The sequence below is a fragment of the Cyprinodon tularosa genome, unplaced genomic scaffold, assembly GCF_016077235.1.
Source record: "Cyprinodon tularosa strain WSP-4 unplaced genomic scaffold, ASM1607723v1 ctg29, whole genome shotgun sequence".
NCBI classification, from domain to species: Eukaryota; Metazoa; Chordata; class Actinopteri; order Cyprinodontiformes; family Cyprinodontidae; genus Cyprinodon; species Cyprinodon tularosa.
This window is the reverse complement of record NW_024038996.1, coordinates 1,351,725-1,374,381: the sequence shown is the minus strand read 5'-3', so window position 1 is coordinate 1,374,381 and position 22,657 is coordinate 1,351,725. Positions and strand designations below refer to the sequence as shown.

At 37.2% G+C, this 22,657-nt stretch overlaps 1 protein-coding gene across 20 annotated transcripts in view; it reads right to left on the bottom strand.

The window, feature by feature from the left end:
- Positions 1–21,952, bottom strand: part of epb41l3b (erythrocyte membrane protein band 4.1-like 3b) — a 75,901-nt gene extending 53,949 nt beyond the window's left edge. For 10 of the 20 annotated variants that reach the window (XM_038290887.1, XM_038290890.1, XM_038290892.1 and 7 more), the window contains exon 1: positions 4,547–4,695. The gene's annotated coding sequence lies outside the window, so the exon portion shown is untranslated. Of the gene's footprint in view, positions 1–4,546; positions 4,697–21,761 lie in introns of those variants that run through there. The other 10 variants (XM_038290872.1, XM_038290878.1, XM_038290877.1 and 7 more) reach the window with 3 other exon arrangements.
- Positions 21,953–22,657: the final 705 nt, after the last annotated feature.

The following is a 22,657-nucleotide window of genomic DNA, read 5'->3' as shown; positions in this document are numbered from 1 at the left end:
ATTAGTAGAGCCACTAAATTGCAATAGCAATGTTTCAAATATCAAACTGTAAATGACAGTTTGGATTCAGTGTTTGGTTGGTTGCTATGATTCATACAGACTGTTTAGGTCAGTAATAGAGGTGGCCAGTTAAAGGATGCTCACTTCCTCTAGTTTCCAAACATGGTGCAGAAATGAAACCATAGAAAACTTTAGGAGGATAATCTGGGTTAATCACATTCAAGAAATTTAATTAGCGCAATATCGACCAAAAATGTTGGAGTTGCATTTTTTCTAACCTTTTATTGTCTTGTGCTATAATCTTTATTTTATTTTCTCTGGATTACCCAATGGGAGTCAGAAAAAAAGAGCACCAAATCATAAACAATCTTTCAATTTAGGTCACTAGTTCTGACAACATCACTAGAAAAGTATTTAAAGAGACAACTAGAAAATTCAAGAAACCAGAGGATATTTGTAGAGTCAAAATAATGATTTTAATATCTGCCATCATGGAGGAAAGGTGGAACTAAAAGGCAAACCATAAACAATGAAACCCCACAACTGGATGCTTCTGCACTGCTAGAAAGAAAATTACAAGAAGGAGCAAATCTAAGAAGACGGCCAGACTGAAGAGGGTAAATCTGATGGGATCTTAGATATATATATTGTCACATGAAGACTCTGCAGCAAGTTGGCAGAGACAGGAGGTCTTGTTTGCTTTCCCACACAGTTCACGGCCTTTTAACACATTACATGGACAAAGCTGCACATGTGAGAGCAGCTCATAAACACTGCAGCTGCTTTTCTCCACAGCTGCAAGAACACAATGGAAGGAGAGCAAACTGGCCTCACTTTTTAAGGGTAACATTGATTATGATGTTTGCCTTAAGAGTTTAAATCTCCAGTTGGAAGCCTTTTCCTGCACAAAACTTACTAAGAAGACCTGAAAAGGTTGGAAGCAGGTCCAATTCAGTCCGTTTCCTGTTATACATCAGTGATTAAAAGTGTCTCTGAATACAACTAAATGTGTCAATAGAGCACAGAAGTGAGGAAATCTATTTGAATATTCATTTCTCTTTCGTACAGGCTGAATCCCGACAAGATATTTAAGAGCCGAGCTCAAAACAGATGTGAAGAGACAATTTTAACAGCAGATTTTGAGGAAGGCGGTCTGGTCACATGAAAGTGACTCAAAGCAGAGCACATTTCTGCTGAGGACGCCATAAATCCTGTCAGCTTACATTGCTGCGTTTACATTCTTGGCATTGCTGATTTTTGCACAGAGGCATTTAGGGGTTCGACTGGGAGCCAATTCAGCTCAACTGTGCGTCAGAGGGAAAGTGGAATATTGTAGTCGACTCTGTTCATCCAGCTGTTCTGCCGTGAACAATGAGGGGAAAATGTCTGTTGAGATGATAGATAGGAGGTGAAGATGTGCATATTGATGAGAGAATAATGATTTCTTACAGAGGAGTCTAGAGAAACCAGAAGGCATAAGACATTTGATAAGATTAACTTTGAGCAATGCCTGTCTCTGGGTAATAATTAGAGAATTTTATGGAAAACAAAACATTTTCATAATAAGCAGTAATAACACACTTAATCTAGCTACAGTGCTGTGAAAGCCCTTACAGCTTTCTACTTTTTTGTTTGTTTTAAATATACTTTTCTTTTAATTGCTCATGGTAGTTTATGTTGTAATGACTAAAAAATGCAGTGATTTTATTTTTTTGAAATTCAAATGCTCTACAAATTGACATTACCCTATTTAAGATAAATAATAGAAATAAGCTCCACCACCTTAGAATAATGACTAAATGTAGTTAATCATATTCCTGGAAAAGCAGAGTTCAATTTTCCTGGCCTGTTGATACAACTAAACCGTTATGAAAGAGAAGTGGGTTGCAAAGTCGCAAAAGGGAACAAATCATGCCCTGACCTGAAAAATATCCAAAGAACAAATCACAAATCAACTCGCTGACAATCAGTGGAAATTATTAACAAAGCAATTTCTAAGGCTTTGAAACTCTACTGAAACTATGAAAAAAAGATTGAACCTTTGCAATGGTGGATGGCCAACCAAAGTTACTCCAAAAGTGCATTAACTCATTAAGGATTTAAGAAAAGAAGCCAAAACAGCATCTAAAGCCGAGCAGCCATCATCTGCTTCCACCTAGGGTTGTCACGATACTAAACTTTTCAACTCGATACCGATACTAAGGAAAATATTCGATACTCGATACCATTTTCGATACCACAAGGATAAAATTTCAACAGAAATATTTTGATTAATAATTAAAATACAATAAATAAATAAATACAATAAACAATAAGAACAACATTTTGAGGTTGTTTGCTGTGCACAGTATTTAGCAAGCTTGATAAAAAACTTACAAAATTAAAATTAAGTTTTCCTTACTTGGCTATGCTTTGCACACAACAATGACACTAGCCAAACCGGTTAAGAAACAAAAATAATGCTCAGCAGCTGCACCTCTTACAAAAAAAAGTTTGAAACTGAAAAGTGCACAGAATTATTCGATCACACAGTGTTCAGAAAGTGCATTTTTCCTCTATTCTGCACTTTAGATGAATGACTGTTTAGGTGCGACTGGTACTCGATACTTTTGAAAATGAGTATTGTATCCGGATACAACGTTTCAGTATCGATACTTTTTTGAGTATCGATACTTTTGACAACCCTACTTCCACCAATATCAGAGGGCATCATTTCACAAAAACAGGGTTTATACATGAATGAGTAACTCTTATTTAATGCTTTTTAATGCTCTTAAAAATAATCTTAATGCCATCAACAAGTACCCATGACTAGTATATATATATATGTCAAAATCCTTTGTCATCTTCACCGTGGACAGGCTGCAGCCATGTCCCGAGTTCCTCGTTTTCCCGCCACTTTGGTTCAAATTTGCATTTTTTTCCCCCCCATTCTCTAGCCTTCTCTCCACCTCAAGCTTGTTTTCCAAAGCCATTTTAATGCCACGATTATCCAATTTAATTTATCTTAATGCCAACTAAGGCCTTAATTTAAAAAATAATAATTTAATGACTTTTAAAGATTTCTCATGACCCGCAGAAACCCTGTGTAAAAACAAGATGGGGACCCATTGGTGTGATCCATGGCTGCACCTCAGATTTGTCAGTCCCTGCACAATGATAAGGCAGCTTCTCACAGATTTATATACATGAAGGACAAAAACTATTTCAATATTTCCATTTCTAAGGTCTGCAGCTGTGTAAAATATGCACACAGAATCCAGGATCCATTGGAAAACTTGTGATTTTTCAACAGTAAGTATTTATTTCAACAAAACTTTGATATTCTATGGAAAAAATAATAATTTAATGACTTTTAAAGATTTTTCATGACCCGCAGAAACCCTGTGTAAAAACAAGATGGGGACCCATTGGTGTGATCCATGGCTGCACCTCAGATTTGTCAGTCCCTGGACAATGATAAGGCAGCTTCTCACAGATTTATATACATGAAGGACAAAAACTATTTCAATATTTCCATTTCTAAGGTCTGCAGCTGTGTAAAATATGCACACAGAATCCAGAATCCATTGGAAAACTTGTGATTCTTCAACAGTAAGTATTTATTTCAACAAAACTTTGAATTCTATGGAATATATTCTATAGAAGACTATTTTAATGAACATTGAGACAAACCTCTCATAGGTATGACTTGCTATCTCATAATGAGTCAGTCACTTCTAACTGCAAAACATCTAGCAGCCATTTTTTAATAATAGAAAACAATGATTAGGTCATTTCTTAATACAAACCAGTGTCCTTTAAATAGTTTAAACATGTCTCCTCAAATGTACAGTTTATTCGCAGTCCTTAAACCGTTCCTAACATGGTCCACAGCGTCTCTAAACCATTAGGATTGCCAAAGCAGTTCCCTGTGTCTTTGAATGAAAACTGTTAAGTCAGAGCTTGGAGGTGAAGCTGCTTCTTCAGGGATGGAGGGATGCTAACAGAGGATCCAGCGCGTGTCATCCTTAGCCACGCCCACCGCACTGCAGATCAAAAACAGACCGACACTTCGCTCCGACCCGCCGTAATGTAGCACTTTAATCACCGCCACCGCGTTAAAACACAACCTCCGCTGACTGTGACTCAGCTGTCCTCTGCATTCAAGTGCAAATGTCCGTTAAATAGGCAGTAAACGGCCCATTTTGTCCCCTCCTCGCCTCCTTTGCTTGAAACCTGAGCATGTTAGCTTTACCTCAACGGTTGGAGCCAGACTGACTTTCTTAAGCAACATAAAGCCGCTGTACGCAGTTAAAAAGCGGCGTCGCCTCTATTTCTGAACGCAAAATGCTCACATAGCCACATTATGTCGTGTTAAATGGTTTTTGACCAGCAAAGCTGCGACCACTACAGTTCTTCTTTTTCTTTTTTCTCTCCTACTGAATACAGTGAAAAAGCACATCAAGTGTCACCGTCCAGTTAAAGGACAAAACCAACCAGGGAACCAAAAGTCAAAGTCAGCCTGAGTATAAAAATCAACCGAAATAAGGCAGAGGTGGTTTACCGGAGGAAGGGTCTTCGTTCAGCTGCTTCATTCGGAGTGGGCTTCTGTTTCCTGACAGAGGCGCTAACTGCTGCAGTTCCCCTCCTCAGCAGCAGCAGCCTACCACACTCCTCTGGCTCACAGCAGGATTGTGGGATATCAGGACAGCCAGGGCATTATGCTGGCAGCACCACCAACAATTCACCCACAATCACTCCTCTCTGGCACCTTGTTTCCCCCCCGAGATGGTGACACTTGTGTCTGGAGAGTGTTTTTTGAGACTTAAGGCCCTCAAAAAAACAACTAAAAAATTTTGGTAGAGGAAGTGTGATGATATGGAGCTACATGTGTTACATTTCTTGCAGAGGCGTAGCCAGAAGATTTTTATAGGGGTAGGCACCAGAACCTCAGAGTCAATCTACACTTCCAACAGGAAAATTAACAAGCAAAACATCCATAAAACTATACTTTCTGACAGCCTTTGCTTACTAGTAGACGAATATATTCAATCAGTGGCGCAGTGGGTAGCACAGAAGGTTCTGGGTTCGATTTCTGGCCCGGGGTCTTTCTGCATGGAGTTTTTATGTTCTCCCTGAGCATGCGTGGGTTCTATCCGGGTACTCCAGCTTCCTCCAACAGTTCAAAAACATGACTGTTAGGTTAACTGGCTTCTCTAAATTTTCCTTAGGTGTGAGTGTGTGCATGAATGGTTGTCCTGTTTGTCTCTGTGTTGCCCTGCGATGGACTGGCAACCTGTCCAAGATGTACCCTGCCTCTCACCCATTGACAGCTGGAGATAGGCACCAGCACCCTTCGCGACCCCACTTGGGATTAAACATTTGAAGAAAATGGATGGATTCAAACATCCCTGCTTTCTAGATAAAACATAGTGAGAAGAATTCTTTCAGGTTTAAGTTTTGAGTGAACATCTTTTCCATTGTCTTTACTTACCTACTTTTATCAGTAATAATTCTGCATAAATTGATATTTACAAGTACTAATATCTACATAAATTGATTATTTAATACGTTTTTATTGAAATAGTCATTTATCTATGATTTCACTAAAGACTCCTAGATGACTTGCAGAGACTCATCATTTTCTCTTTACCCCATAAAACACGAAATCCCTTCCTGCTTGAATTCTGTACTTATTATCTTTAATGTTAGTATATAGATGTGCATAATTAACCACAGTGTTTTTGTTGTCAAGTATTTGTCAATGTTTTGAATATTCCACTTGAGAGTATTACTATTGCCAACATCTGTATTAGAGGGAAATAAATGGTACGGGTGGCCAATAATTGGCTAAAGGGGGCCATGGACACCCCTGGCCCCCCATGTAGCGCCCCCCCCACGATGGCTTGCCAATTTAATCAATATCAATATACGATTACATTACCAGTTCCTGTCAGACATCTAGGCTCTTTTATTCACAGTTTAAAGCCAGATATCTTTAACGTTTTCGAGACCAAGGACCCCAAACTGATGGCGAGATGGAGTGGGGACCCCCTAATTATATCTATTGTATGAAATTCTGTTATATCAAACTGGTCCTATAGTCACTCTATTACATATGGAGTAATGTAACGAAAGAAATTTCGCCCTGGGATTATTAAAGAATTTCAGATTTTAATTCCTGGTTGATGGGACAGGTGTTGTGAATGAAATGGTGCCCAGCTTGAAAGAGCTCCTGTGTGTCGGTGAATGTGTGCATTGATGATGGAAAGACATCTTCTGCCTCAATTTATCTGTTTACTTCAGTGTGTTGAATTCATGTTACTGTGTATTTAAAGACATTTCAATTAGTGGAAAACTTGTAAGGGGAATATAAAAAAAAATGTCTAATGAACCCAAACTTTCGCTACCCCTGTGCAATATCTCCGTGGACCCCCTAGGGGTCGCGTACCCCCTGTTGAAAACCTCTGATTTACACCATAGGAGACTTGCCTCCTCTGAAGCCATTTATAAATCATAAGTGAACACAGCATAGGTTCCATTATGACTGGTGACAGAGCATTGAGGTCAGCACTTCCCAACAATCCGCGTCATACTATTCTTTTAAAAACAGTTATGGTGGATGAACTTTAGATTTAAATGGTACACCGTAACAATTTTTGTGATGATAATGATTCATAGCTTTTGATAACTCCTTAATTTTGAGCATGGCTGGAAACGTACATCATACATAGTCGCCATCAATCTGTCGACCTGCAAAGCCAAGCTGTCCACTAAGGCTGGTCTGAGCCCGTCTCACAAGAAGACAAACAAATAGATCCACAAGGAAAAATCAACCAAACTCAAGTCAAGCTTCTTCTTTTTTAAAGATACAATTACACTGAGAGATTTGTAGCATGGGGTCTGGCGCTTCTGTTGACAAAGACAGCTCTTGTCATATCTATTTAGGGAGATTTGATTGAGTTAGATTGATTTATGTGTGGAATGCAACAGTGAAACTATAAAGTTGGTTCTGTCAGTGATTCAGGGCACACTAAACTTCATTTCTTGCCATTGTCTTGCATTAAAACTACAAACTTTAACATGATTTATAGTAATACACTAAAAAAATATGTTATCATTATAAAGTGAAGTGAAAGTGATGCATGTTTGTTACATCTTTCACTAAAAATAAAATTAAAAATAAGTGTTCTTGACCTGTACTTATTCTAAGAGCATGATTTAACATAATAGTTTACCATGCAATGTTGAGTTTTCAGCCACACTTAACACTTTATGTAGCCTTATAGTTAAGTTGTGAGCTCCTTAGATCACATTTTCCCCCTAACCCCCACTAGGCCTAGTTGTAAACCAGAAACATGACCTCTTAGGGCTTTCCTAAAGCAATGGGTTTTTGTCCACCCCTCAATTACAAGAAGATCTGTCAAGTACATAGCTTACTGTAAATAGATTTCCCAACCCAGGCTGTAGTCCTCTGAATTGTTTCACTGATTATTGTTCGCTACCTGGCCCATCAGTTAAGGTGGAAGGTCATGTCTATCCAGGTTTGTAGTCATGAAATAGTCTTTGTTTTCAGACAATTAACTGAACTCTACCCCATTAGTTGCCTCAATACTTTATTGTACTGTAGTTGTTTAACCAAACTGCATTAAATCCAAACATGTTGATGTTACTTGCATTTCATAATGCACTTTTTTTGATCGATGAGTCTCCAACAAACATCTGAGGAATCTATAGATACATGGGTGAACTCTCTACTATTTAGATGTGCTATTTACTTCTGACTGCGTTGGTTGCTTTGTATTCTGTTAAGGAATATACGTGTTAAGCGGGCTAACTACAAATGTTTTTCACACCGTTTAGATTTTTACTTCTGAAAAGATGCACAAACAGGGGGAGTTTACTTTGCATGTATTCCTACTTTCTATTGGTCATAAATTGCCATGAAACACCCAAACGTTTCCCTTTTTTATACATTTAATGTATACTGGGGTACCTTTGAAATGCAATTCATACCTATTTAAGGGTACCCAGCTACCCTAATGTGTATTTTTTCTGACTAAGAAACTAGAGTATCCATATAGAACGGACACATTTGCAAAACGTTTAAACTGGGATGTTGAACCCGAGATCTCTTGTTAGGGAAAAAAACTGTTGCAACACCCAAGTAACCAAACTGTTCACCTACATAAATATTTAATCGCATCAAGTAGTCATTACAATGCTCTGAAAGAATGATCTTACCAACACCTAGGTGATAATCCATTTTCCATTAACAATATTTTGCTTAAAAAAAAAAAAAAAAAGTAGGTGGGGTGTTTCTTTTTCCTTAAAATATGGCTACATGTTTAAAGGATGGGATCAATATCCTACAATAAAGACTCCTACATATGCTAATTAATTTAATCAAATTATTTTCTCTAATGTGAACCATTACGTTCAAAGTATTTTTCTCTCACATAAAAACAAATCCAGTCTCTCATTGTCACAACCCAGTTAGTATGTGGAATCGCTCAGATTATTTTCCAATCTTCAATTAATTTTAAATATATTGTGTGTGGCTGCTGGGAATTGGATTGGACGCAGTTTTTGGTCGAGTGTGCAATGCCATCCGACTTTGCGTAGGTGTGGGTCTCGCTCTGGTTGTTTCTTGATCCGACTGTGGCGGGCCCTGGCCAGACGCTGTACCCGTGCTGCGGGTCATCTGGGCATAGAGCCGTCTGGTAAAATCACATCACGCTGGCTGGTGTAGTTTTTGACAGACATCTTAGATTTAGTTTTTGCTTTCATATATATATATTTGCATTTAATATAAACACTTTTTCCCTTCTAATCAGATAACATATTGTTATCTGATTATTATTCAATTAATCTAAAAAAAATAATGGACAGATTGATCTATTATTACTCATTTTATATTGTCTGTCGTATTTTTACTATTTTTGTTGTACAGATCAGTTATCGTCTGATCGCTGCGCTGGTGGCTCTGTTGAAGTCATCCCAGTGTTTGCGACACTGATGACATTAGGGTTGTCACGATACTAAACTTTTCAAATCGATACCGATACTAAGGAAAATATTCGATACTCGATACCATTTTCGATACCACAAGGATAAAAACAAAGACTCCAAAATTCAACAGAAATATTTTCATTAATAAATAAAATACAATAAATACATACAATAAACAATAAGAACAATGTTTTGAGGTTGTATGCTGTGCACAATATTAAGCAAGCTTGATAAAAAACCTATAATATTAAAATTAAGTGTTCCTTCCTTGGCTATGCTTTGCACACATAACAATTACACTAGCCAAACCGGTTAAGAAACAAAAATAATTCTCAGCAGCGGCACCTGTTACAAAACAAAAAGTCTGAAACTGAAAAGTGCACAGAATTATTCAATCACAGTGTTCAGAAAGTGCATTTTCCTCTATTCTGCACTTTAGATGAATGACTGCTTAGGTGCCACTGGTGGTAGCACTGTATCGGTACTTTTAAAAACCAGTATTGTATCCGGATACAACATTTCAGTATCGATACTTTTTTGAGTATCGATACTTTTGACAACCCTAGATGACATAGACCTAGTTATATTTAATTACAAATAGGATTTTCTTTTTTCCCCCTGCTCTCTTAACCTCAGAGCAGGGGGGGGGGGAAGAGAGGGTTGAGCTAAAACCGAAAATGAAGGAGGTGGAATGGTTCTCCAGCCACAGCGCTAATGTGGCATTTACATCTGAAAAGGGATTCATGAGTACTGAGTGCTGCTAGGGGGACTGGATGCTGACGGAAATTCTCCTATCTCTGGGACTTCTAGTGTTAATGGCATCATGCTGCTGGAACTAGAATTTTCCTGAAGGAGTAACCCTAAGGCATGAATAAAGTTGAGTCTAAGGTTAAGTCTATTAGAAAAATAAATGGTTAGTTGCATCCCTAGTAATCACCAAAAGTTTAGTCTTCCACACACATGGCTATCTAAAAGCTTTTTTTGATGTTTACTTTGGTTGTTTTGCTGTTATGTTCTCTGTTTTCTATCCCTCTCGTCTCATACAGGTGTGGAAGCAGACTTCTAGGAGTTACTGTATATTTTCTTTGTTGTCCGTTTTGTTTTATTTTCTCTGTTCATGCACTCTTTCCTGTCTGCATCTCTTTCTCTCCCCCTTAGTTCTTTTCCCTTCTTTTTTCCTCACCTTCCTTTCAGTCTCAGTTGTATACGATCTTACTCCCTAAATAATTTTTAATTAAGTTTTATATAAAAAAAATAAATACATCAATAATTAAAGGGTGGGCTTTTTCTTTTGAGGATGTTTTTTGGGGTTTTGCCGCATGGTCAGAGTCACTCTCCGGACTTTTCCTTCAACTAATTGGTTTAATGAGCAGCAGAGGTACAAACAGCCACGGACAGCACAGCTTAAGATATTTCATCCCAGCAGAGGCAGATTTCATCAACAGTGACAGGGATGTAGGCTTGCTTTGCCAAAAGACTTATTATAAAGAAAACACACTGAAAACCACCATTCTGCAGCTTCTTATTAGGTGCAGAAAACTTGGAACAAAAAGCTCAACCTGAGCAACACCATATACAGTTGGGGGAAAAAAACTCAGATAGCTTACAGGTATTAAACAACAGAACAAGCAGCTATAGCTTTTTAAACAGCTATAAGAGTGACATTTTATATCTATAGTTTCTGTTATTTCAATAATAAGCAGTCTATGCAGTCGGCACAGCTGTTATCTCATCTGCTTCACCACTAAGAGCCACTGCCAACAGGGATCTAAATGAAGTTTAGGCAAGTTTGTCGCTATTTAGTGACCATAGAATGGTGGCAGATAGGGCTGGGTAAAAACTCGATTTAATAGATTTTGAATCGGTTCCTTTACATTTTTGCAAAATCGATGTTGAGGGAATGAGATTGATTCGTTTTATAGTGACGCGTGTGACTTTCACATTCAAAAGGGCAGGAAAGATGCACTCAAGATGACTTCAGGCCAGACAGCTGCAAATATAGCCAATAGATTGACTGAAGACATTAAAAAATGGGGGCTGACCAGCAAACATCCTGTAGTTGTTACAGACAACGCTGCAAATATGGTTTGTGCAGTGAAGATAATGCACCTCATGCATGTCTGCTGTGTCATGTCTGCTTGCTCGAGTAAGGCTTCACTTTTTCACTTTTCACAAACAAGTTTGCACTTATGAGACACTTTTATTCACATCTCAAGTTTAAACTGTCTGATTTACAAGTTTGCACTTTGTGTTTAATGTGACAGGAAAAAATAAAATACAAGAGTATTTTAAAATACAGCTGAACCACTTTCATTGTTGTAAAAACAGATGGAATTGAAAATTAATTAAATTATCAATTTAAAACTCTATGAGTCAAAATGAAATCGATTTTGGCAAAAATACCAATCCCTAGTGGCCTAAATACCACAAAAAGCATGCAAATAAATGACAGCAAAGTACTCAGGCTTCCATTTACAATGCCATTTATCCATTTTTAAGACACGTGGCTTTTTGCTAGGTTAACTGCATGACCTCTGTGAACTTTAAAGTAAAGGCTGTTAAAATACTCAATAAATGGCTTGTAAAATTACCAAGGATAACCTCTATATACACCCTCATGCTTAACCCTTTTCCTCGCTACCATACTGAATATTTTTATATTAACACGTCTTTCCTTTTTTTGTGGTGTAAACAGGAGAAATATGTAAGAAAATGTAATACTGCCTGTAATTGCAAATAACTCAGAAATGATAATGTGAGGTATCGCAGACAAGCTATGTGCAGCAGCAGACTGAGGGGAAATGTCACTGCTGACTAAAGGTCAAACTGTCCCTATTATCACAGCTACGTCCTTGAGGGGGGGTGCGGATGGTGGTGGGGGAAAGTGAGCCACAGCCAAGAAATGATAAGACTCCTACTTTAACTGTATAAAACCTCTCTGTACTAAAAGGGTTACGCAGGCAGAACCCTGGATCAGGTTTTACTGCTTCGAAGAAAGCAAAACTATAACGTATTCAATGTGAATTATTTCTTCGGTGTTGCTTTAAAGTTGACCTTACCAGAAAATACGATACTCTTATTCACCATTTAAAAGCTTAGTATGTTATTGCACCAAGCGCCTAAAAAGTGACCTTACACAACAACCGCAAACTAAACTAGATACTATGTACTAGAACTGATGCGACGCCAACTGAAAGATCACTCAATCTATGCAAGATGCAAGCCAGCGTGAGAAAAGCTCTGACAGACCAAGGACAGATTTAACAGTAAAGCACATAATTAGTTGAACGTTTCAGAGATTATCAGCAAACCTGAAGCCAAAATCAATGGGCAGCATTTTTCCTACAACAAATCAGTAAAGTTATTTCAAAGTAGTAACGATTCTGTTCCTTATTAAGAACAGTAAGTGAAGTTTTGTCGTTTACAATTACGTTTATGTATACTACATAAACGAGAGGATGAAAAAGTGAGGCATGTTTCATATTACATGGATGATCAGGCTGTGTGTAATTATTAGCAGCCCATACCAGCCCATTGCCTTCAGTGCAGTTTATGTTCACATGCAATTGGGATAAATGAAGCAAACCAAGCATTTCTCAAAATAAACATAAGCAAACACTGTAAAAATTAAAACAGAAAAAAATATCTCTTGTTTTGGCTGGTCCTTAAAATAAATAAATCAATAATATATGAACCAGTTTTGCTATATTTGTAAAATATTCACAAACTTTGTATTATTTATCCTCTACGTCACAATTATATGCAAATTTGTTTTGGCAAATATAACAAAATCCCATTTAAATTTACTGACGGTCCTTTAGTGACATGGAAAAATGGGAATATATGCATATGAATATTTTTGTAAGGCAATAACATTTAATTTCATATTGACAACTATGCATTCTTTGTCCCTCATCATTAAAAATCTGCTTCAGAGAAGAGAAATCTAGTGTCTGTTGCATATCTTCACTAATTGTCTTATTTGCTGGCATTATTGATCGCAATTGTAGCCAAAAAATATATTTAAGTGAACTAAAGTGCTATCTGCATCTCTGGAAACCTCAGTTCTAGCTGTTGAAAAATGTAATCTTATTGTAATATGATTGAAGTTAAAAGTGCAACAAATTCATTTTTTGATCCTTAATAAAATAAAATGGTAAAAATTAAGATTTTAATAGTTTGCAGGGACCTTTCAATTTGGATTGCTGTTCCAGTATTGATAATAGTTTATTCATTATATATTTATTTAGTATTGTCTTGGTACACTGGCAATAACAAGAGATAGGACTAGTTCTTACAGGGGCTTTGGCCCCTATTGGCCCCCATCTAGAACCGCCCATGCTGCACATGCTTCTGCTGACCTTTGTCATTAGATTTTGTGACTTTTAGCCCCAGAAGGAAGCAAACAGAAACACATATCCAGAAAAATACGTTTTTTTTCTCCTGCATGGAAGAAAAAAATATGTAACTGATTTAGTCAGAAATGTTTCTGTTTATTAAAAATTCCTTTAACTTTGGGAGTTAGAAATAAGCCGAAGGAGGGCAAGGAGTTCAAAATTCTGAATAAAGTATTGCCTTCACATGAACTTAAAAGGCAAAAAAAAAAAAAAAAAACTTAAAAAAAAAAAGAAGAAGCAGCAAACCCAGTTATTCTGTTTTATAAACAGCTTTAAATTTTCAGGAAAATAAGGGAATGTAGGATATCTGTTAAAGCAACATGCTCTTAAACTTTTTTATTTCTGATTTTTTTATTTATTTATTGGAATTGTTAGTTACAATAAACCCTCCCTGGTTTGTCCATCCGCTAATCTATGAATCTCCTCTGAGATGGCGTATCAGCCTTAACAAGCAGCAATAAATCTAACATCAGGAACAAATTAATCTAATTTATTAAGTGTTAATTATGTCTCACTGCCCTTTATCTATGCCTCAGTAGCAATGCCTACACACTTCAATAGCATTTAGTCATTTGTTTGTATTTGAAGCATGTTATAAAGGTTGCTCTTACATGTCTCATGTCAGCAACTATGATAAATCTAAAAGAATGCTGATTTAATTAAAACCAAAAAATAGTGGTGCAAGTGGAGTATAATACTGTATTTAACCAGATCTTTTGCTGTTAGTAAGTCAGGATTTGTTGACGATGATCGAAATTTGACACAAGAATAGTTTCAGTCTGATAAAAAAAAAAAATACATAGATAATTTATTTTAAAATGATAAAGTTTCTATCTTGCTTTAGAGTAAACTACAATAATGTGTCCAGTTGCAATTCCAAGTAAAAATTTCTCAGGGAAAGTGGACCAGCAGTTTGGGGGCCGAAAAATAAAACACTTTCACATTTTAATCTCAATAACCCATAAAAAAAAGGTAAAAAAAAAAAACAAAACAAAAAAAAAAACTAAGAAAAACTTTCTATATTATAAAATTGCTGCATCAGCAAAAACGACTAATCTTCAGCTGTTCTATTTCCCTCCTCAAATGTCAGGATGTCTCATTCGATCACTGGTATTTTATGGCTTTAGATGTAAAATGCTAAGCCTCTGTAGTAGTAATCATGCATGACGTTTCCTCTACAAAGCAGAGTTCACATTACTCACGCTATCCACGGTTGTTTCATCACATCCGTCTCATTACATGGCACTGTGCTCTGTTCACCGCTGGCAAACAAGTTAAAGAGAAAAGAGCTACGATAATAATGTGCTGCATTCACTTGCAGTTGGACATTTCATGTTGACTCATTCAAACATATTAGATGACATGCAGCTTTAAACATTCCACAGAGAAATTAGTTTGCAAATTATTTTCACCATATGTCGGGCAACTAATTACACAAAATAATGTTTTTAAATGTAAATATACTATAGCTCTAACGCAGTTTACCATTATTGTTTTTCAAAGCAGTTCGAAAGTGAATTTTTGGAAAGTCATAAAACACCTGATAACAGTCAGTCAGATAGCCGATGGTCAAAAAGAAATGTTTTTAATATTTCCGACTGCATTTCCACTCAAAGATTCGGGCCTTCTCCCTGTCGGGCGTCGCTGTGAGATTAGTACGTGTGGACATTTATGATATGTTCCAGCCTCCAGGACAGAGCTTGCTCAGCAGAATGATTAATTCCACACAAGACAGACAGCATGTGATCTCTGGACTCTACTTATGTGGTTGCTTATGTCTTCACTTTTTTCTGCTGCGTGCAAAAGTCCGTACTCCACTGCGCCGTGCAACCCTTACTCTACACTTTTGAAACCATCTTCCAAAATCCTCATCTCCCCCTGGTTTAAGGCTACTTAGACAAACATATTCAACCAAGAAATATATTTTATTTTTGATGTGATTTAGCTCAAAAATATTTTTTTTCCTAAGATTTTACTCTTGAGATCTTCAGAGTTTATGTAAACCTGTGGATATGGGCAATGATGAGTCTCCTTATGAATCTCATTAGAGTAATGTCATTTCCACTGCAGCGGATGTCGGCCTTCAGCTGCTACCTGGTCAAAACATAATTATATGGAAGCGTGTTTCTGACGCTTTCAAACAAATAACCCGTATGATCTAATTTAGACAAACAGAAATGTCCAGACCAGCAATCCCCAAGGTTCCCTGCAGACTTTGTTAAGGTAATTACCACTCTATGGTCAATTATATTCTAATACTTTGCACAACCTTGAAGAAAAACATTAATGCATTTGAATCTGTAAGTAAGATTTGCATCTAAAAAAAAGGTTCACTTTTCAAGCTGTGAATGCAATACTAATATCTCAATAGACCTTGTTTTGTTCCTAACTGCAGGTAATAAATCCCTAGTATCGGGTTTCAGTTCTCTATTATCCCCCACTGTCCAGCTCAGCTCAATTTCAAAAAGGCTGCGGGTCAACCCACATGTAAACCAAATTAGAACCTGATTTCAGTGCCTCAAACTGGGCTAAAGCTCCTAAATCAGCCCCCTGCATCCAGCCATCAAGTCATACCTCATATTAGGCTAATCTTTTTAGCATTCGTGCTCTTGTGACAAAAACCAGCGTCTCATGCAGGGCTGCAGATGAGTTCAAATTGGTTACAGGCACTCCCTCTTGGTGTTCAACTGGTAAGAAGCATATCTTATCAGGAGGAACCATAAACCTGGAGTTTTTTTGTAACCTTTGGCAATTATTTTATCCTTTGTAGTAAAACGAACAGGAAAACAAACAAGGTTGCATCCGTACAACCTTCTCCTATTAGCATAGTGTAGATAAATCAAAGCATAAAGCTAATAGTCTCCATCTAAACAGAAGCAAATAATTTGCTGTTATTCATTAATTTGGCAATGCATTCATTAATTTTAATAACACAAAGCTCTATTTATACTCAGATCTCTGAATATCTATTACAAACATCCATGCTCAATTTTGTAGAACAGAAATAGAACTAGATATGTTTAGTCTTATTGTGTCCATGTGATTAAAAAGGAACATTCTTAATTCTGTTCCTGGATTTTGGTAAAGTGGGTTGAGGTTTTGTACCAATCCTTATCTTGGATGCCTTTGCTAAGAATAAATGTGGACTTTAACAAACGGAATGCAAAACCCTCACTTATTCTGTACAGGTTCTGCAAAAGCGAACGAAAATCTAACTGATTCAGGTCAGTAAATACGGAGACAACCTAGTGCTAAGTGAGAGATTAGTATAAAACAAATTTAGATTATGATTTACTAAAGTGCATCAAACATTTTCATGTTCTGAAGCAAAATCTGTAATATTTGGTTCCTCTATTCTCTCCTGTATCTTCAATAAATACACGGCTTAGAATGCATGTTTAAAAAGCACAGCTCCTGCCAAACATCTAACTCCTTCTCTTTACCATATACTCAGGATGTCCTCACAGGTTCTGGTTCCTGTAGTATTATGAGCATGAAACAGCCTAACGCTGCTTTAAAGTGATCCAGCCTTGCAGGATGATAGGGATCATTACAAAAAGCTTATCCCCTCACTCATCAACAGAGAGTCATAAACTTTATCTCTTCTATTTCCCAACAAGACAACAGCCATGTACTCAGCTGGATCTGTGTTAAACATCAACAGAAAGTAAAAAACCTGAGCTGGATGGCTTTATCTGTCAATTACAGCTTCGGTAAACCCTGAAAATATCTCTTTTTTTATGTGACGCAATCTTTAGGCTTTCCTAGACAGCCAACCTTTACATAAGAATCACTTTAATGTCAACCAAACAACACTTATTTAGAGTTGTACAATGTATGGTGTTATATTTGTGTCACAAACCAATAAAGTCAATGTGAGCTCATATCTATGAGAACAAACAATAATTTGTGCCGTGTGCATTTAAATCTCACACATGCACTCAACTCTAACAAACCGTCTGTGCCTATGTGCTCAGGGTTAGACAATGTGAAGGTCAACAAATCACAATGCAAGCCAATCACAGAGAGATATTTACATTCACAATCAGCACATTAAATTACAGCAAGAGGTGGATGGAAAGAAAGACAGATAGGAAATGACGAGGAAGGACACAAGGAAGGAATGAGGTCAGAAAAAATGAATGGAGGAAAGATGAAGAATGAAAGAAACATATGAAATTAAAAATAAGTGAAGGAAATAAGAAAGAAAGGAATGGTCCAAGGACGCCAGAGGCGTGGCAAGAAAATTCTAAAAGGGGTGGCCAGTCAATAACCAAAGTACATTGAGGGGTGGCCGAAAGGCACCAGAACCTCGGGGTCAATCTACGCTGTTCCAAAAGGAACAAGCACAACATCCATTTTTTCTAAATTAAGACAAACTATACTTTCCTGCAGCCTTTGCTATCAAGACGGATATATTTAAACATCTATGCTGTGTAAATAAAAGGCATAGTGGACAACATTTTTTTCAGGTTGGAGTTCTGGGGCAAACATAAATTGCATTGTCATTACTTTTATCAATAATCATTCTGCAAATAAATTATATTTAAATCTACTAATATCCACATTTAATGAATTTTTAAGTTATTATTAAAGTAGTTATTTATCTATGATTTCACTGAAGACTTGCAAAGGCACATCATTTCATCTTTACCCCAAATAATTCAAAATTTAGATTTTGAAAAGAGCATGAATCCTGTATCTGTCGTCTTTAATGTTTGTATATTGATGTGCATAATTAACCACAGTCTTTCTGTCCTCTAGTTCTTAATATATGAAAAATTTAAATGTTTAATAAGTTTGAACATTCCCCTTCAGAGTATTACTGCTGTCAATGATTGGCTAAGGGTGGCCATGGCCACCCCTGGCCCCCCATTTAGCTCCGCCCCTGGAGGACGCATATAGAGCATTCAAGGAAAGAGGAAAAAAGACATTAAAAGAGCAAGGAGAGGTATCGAATGATGGATAGGAAAAAGGAAGGCAAGAAAATTAGGATTAAAGGGAGAAATAAGGAAACAAGGCAAATGTGCTTTTAATCACGAATGACTCAGAACAAAACAGACATCCTCACTAGTAGAAACAATGATGGATGTATGCCAGGCCCCTTACCCCTGTGCTTTGCAAAAACACCCACTGTTTTTACAATTTGTCATGATATGAAAAACAAATACAACCAAAACAAAAATACTATGTATTTTGTTGTGATCTTATGTAATAAAACATAAAGTAATGAAGAACTAGAAAGTGGGAAGAAGAGAATACATGATTTTTTCTCAAATTTAAATCTAAAACAAATGGTGCATATTTGTGTTGAACACCCATTACTCTGATACCCCTAAAAGAAGTAAATAGTATCATGACTATCAAGGAGCTCAGCAGATATGAAGATCATGTTATTTAAAACATCCAAAGCTTTGAACACATTGTAGAAGATAATTTAATTCAGCACCCATCATTCAGAAAAAAAAAGTGTGCATGTGACCGCAAATCTACCATGAAGGCAGACAAGAAGAGCGTTTATTAGAGACCGCCATGAGGCCCATGGTTACTCAGGAAAGCTCATTGGATCCACAGCTCGGCTAAGTAGAAACAGTTCACAGGAAAACTACTATTGTTGCACAGTGGTGGTAGCATTATGCTGTGGCTCAGAGCTGCTATGAAAATGAATGAACATAAGAAAAAAAGACATCTTTAAGGGTACTAAAGGCTGGAGACAAAGCTTCACCATCCCAGACATACTGCTGAATGGCTGATTGTGGTTCAGATCAAAATCCACAGCAAATTTCAGCCTAGAAACTGAAACATGACTCGATGCAAAGTAATAGGACCAGGAAAGAAGAAACAATTTCAACTCCCTGCTGAGGTCAATCTACAACTATTAGCTGTGATTCTGACCCCTCATTAAGAAGGTGCAGGCCTCCCCACCACCATGCAGCCCATCAAACTCTCCTTTCCCTCACGGGGAATCTGTAGCACTTAAATATTTCCGTAAGAAATCAAGGCCAAAGAATATTCCAGACAGACATGCAGAGAGACTCGTGAGCTAATGTTATCTGTTCACACTTGTACAAAATATCCAGAAATTAATCAAGTGAAACATGAACTTAGAACAAGAAGTTCTCTAGATAAGTTGGGTGTTAAAAAACATCCTATACTCTGCGTTTTGTTGACATTATCTCCTGAATGACAAAGTTTTCTGCAGTTCTAATATATTTTAACTGATATAAATAACAGGGAAAACAGGCAAGCAGAACGGATCAATTGAATAATTCCTGTGAATCTTCAGCAGAGCTATATGTTCTGCTCACATGTGAACTCAATGACTAATTTTCTGGACTTTGCCCCCGGAAGCTGGCGGAGCATAGTCCAGGGTGTTTACTGCATGCATTTTTCCACCTTTCTATGACCTGACATATACAGTTTTCTGAATGACTCCAAATATCACAAATGCTAACAGTAAGCAGCAACCAGCAGTCCATACAAATAGGCATGACTGTACACGCTGCCATCGACCTGAGAACACATGGAGTCTCATGGACCAGTCCCCCTTCATCTCCCAGGTCCTGCATATTGACGCTCATGATTCAACCTTGTTGATCAGGTAAAGCCTTTTGGATGAGCAAAAAAGCCTAAAACAGCCGTCAAATGTATTACATAAGCTTTTTATACAAGTCAATAAAATGTATTACTGATTACCAGGGGGGAAAAAATGGCCAAATTTAAAGTTACTCTAAACTTAAAAGGGATCTTTAACTGTGTAAAAGAGGTCAGTGCTACTGCTTAGCTTGGATTTTAGAAGTTGATAGGCTAAGGGTGCATCCTGATAGTGAATGTGGTTAGGAAGACTTAAGCTAAAGCGGAAATACACCAACGATAAGGGCTGTCTGAATAGAGCTAGCAGTGAGGAAGCAGGATGGTTCCTATCGATAGTTTGTTTAGCATAGGGGACAACTAATTAAACTAACTATTATTTTGCAAATAGATGAATCTGTTGATACATTTTTCAATTATTCTATTAATATTCGGACAGAAAAACACTTTTTGTGTATGTGAAAATGGTGAAACTAAAACTTTTTCATTTATGGAATGCTGGATAGAGCATATTGACAGATAAAAGTTTGTTGTTGTTTTTTTTAAATCTTAAATACAACATTTTCAACATACAGCCTATTTTTTTTTTAAAAATGTTGGTATAATTACTGCTCAAGGTGGGTCGCTCTGTCAGCCAAAAGCACGTCTCTCTACACCTGTGTTGATTAATCGATTACTAAATTAGTTGATGATCACGATTCATCAGATTAATTGTTTTAGCTCTAAAAGATAGAAGCTACAATTTGTTCAGAGTCTGCCTGTATCCTTCCCTCTGCCTAAATCCCTCAGAAGTGGCTTTCACAATAAAACTTTGATGCCATTTTTCTCCAGTCTTTTGTTATTGCTGCATCTTGAATATTAAAATCAGAGGTACATAATGTCTGGAGAGGTTTTTTATTTTTCTCCATTTGGGCTTTACTGTATAATCCCAATGGCTTTTAGCCTACTTCCTGTTGTTAGACAGGTTTAAGGAGGTTGGTTTGATTGTCTGGTATATTTATGACATCAAACATATTAGAGTAACTCCAAAGGTATATCTAACCCTTTCACACCAAAGCCCTGCATAATGAAATAGATCTTATTAAAAAAAAAAATCTATTTGAACTTTGATGCATTTGCATTTCTATTCTTAATTGATCTAAAAAATAATAATAAAAAAAAGGGAAACCCAGACAGTGACAGCTTCTGCACAGATTTCCATCTAAATCAAATGAGTTATTTGTCAAAGCAGCCAAGGTTAAATGCCTCCTCAGCAGTTTATGAAAAGAAGAGTTAAGAAACCTTGGAGAGAAATCAGCTGATAAAGGTTTATGAACACGATAATCAGCACTTAAAGGGTCATGAACTGTAATAGTGCATCCATTTCCTTAGAATTTCAAAACCAACAGTCCACATATTTGGACTTTTCAACTATTTTCTTCAGTCTAATGTGTTATTGGCAGGTTTAATGTAGGTTTCCAGTGTCATCCAGATAAAAAGGAAATAAGTCCTGATTAAATAAAGCCAGTTTTTAAACTATAAACGGTGGTGATTGGAGATAAAAGACATAAACTTGTTGTTTTGTGCTCTGAACTGTGCGGCTTGGTGTCAGATTTGTGAATGACCGTTTGCTCTCACCGTGTCACATTCCACACCAGCAGGAAAACAGCAGCGCGTCACGTTGCGTGGAAAAGCCCGATGATTTGCAGGACACAAAAAAATAAATCCAAACGTTAAAAAAAAGTCTGATCCCTATTGTTTTATTCGAAAATGAAACACGGAACTTAGTTAACACTTTACCTGAGTCTTCCGAGAGGAAAGACGCGAAATCCGCCCCCGGAAAAACACGCAGCTGTCAGCCAGCAGAGTCACGGAGCGGAGGGGATGGGAAGCCCGACGTGGAACTCCTCTGAGTCCGGCTGCAAAGGACCGGACACCTGTAAGCGCTCACTTTTCGTAAACCTCACCCGGAGCGGAGCAGACTAACCCCGCCCCCTACCGCACGCCGGCCTGGTAAACACCCACGTTAACGAGCGGAACCTTACGTCATTAACCCCGCAGCGCCGCCTGCTGGCGGCTCACAGCAGGAGCAGCTTGTTCGATGTCGCGCCGTATGTCACATGACCACCAGGGGGCCACGTCAGACTGGAGCAACGCTGGAGTTAAACACGCAAAGTGTCTTTTTTTGTTGTTGTTGTGTTTAAATCTCTTCCGTAATTTACTTAAGTTAAAGTATGTTATATCTTACTTCTAATTGTACTCCATCATTGAACACTTATTTAGGAGATACTGTTCTATATCTTGTGATTTTTTTTGTCAATGTTTTGTAATTTGCAACTTTTCAATAAAGCTTTGGATTAAATAAAAAAAAAAGTTTGCAAAGTGTGTTGTGAATATTTATGCCTCTTTTGTTACTGTAAAAAGTTGATGTCGAACAAATAGAAAATAATAAGAGGCAAACATTTCGTTTTTTGTAAAAAAAACAAAAAACAAAAAAACAACCCTTAAAAGAAAGTGTGACATGTATATATCTTTAACCCCTCATGAGGCGTTAAAGATATGTGCATGTCAACCTTTTGCTGGAGACTAATGCCAATTATACTTTGCAAAGTTACTCAGTCAAATTTTAGGTATATGGACTTTGACTTTTTAAATACATCTAAAATAACACATATTATTTCTTACTAAGCAAAGCT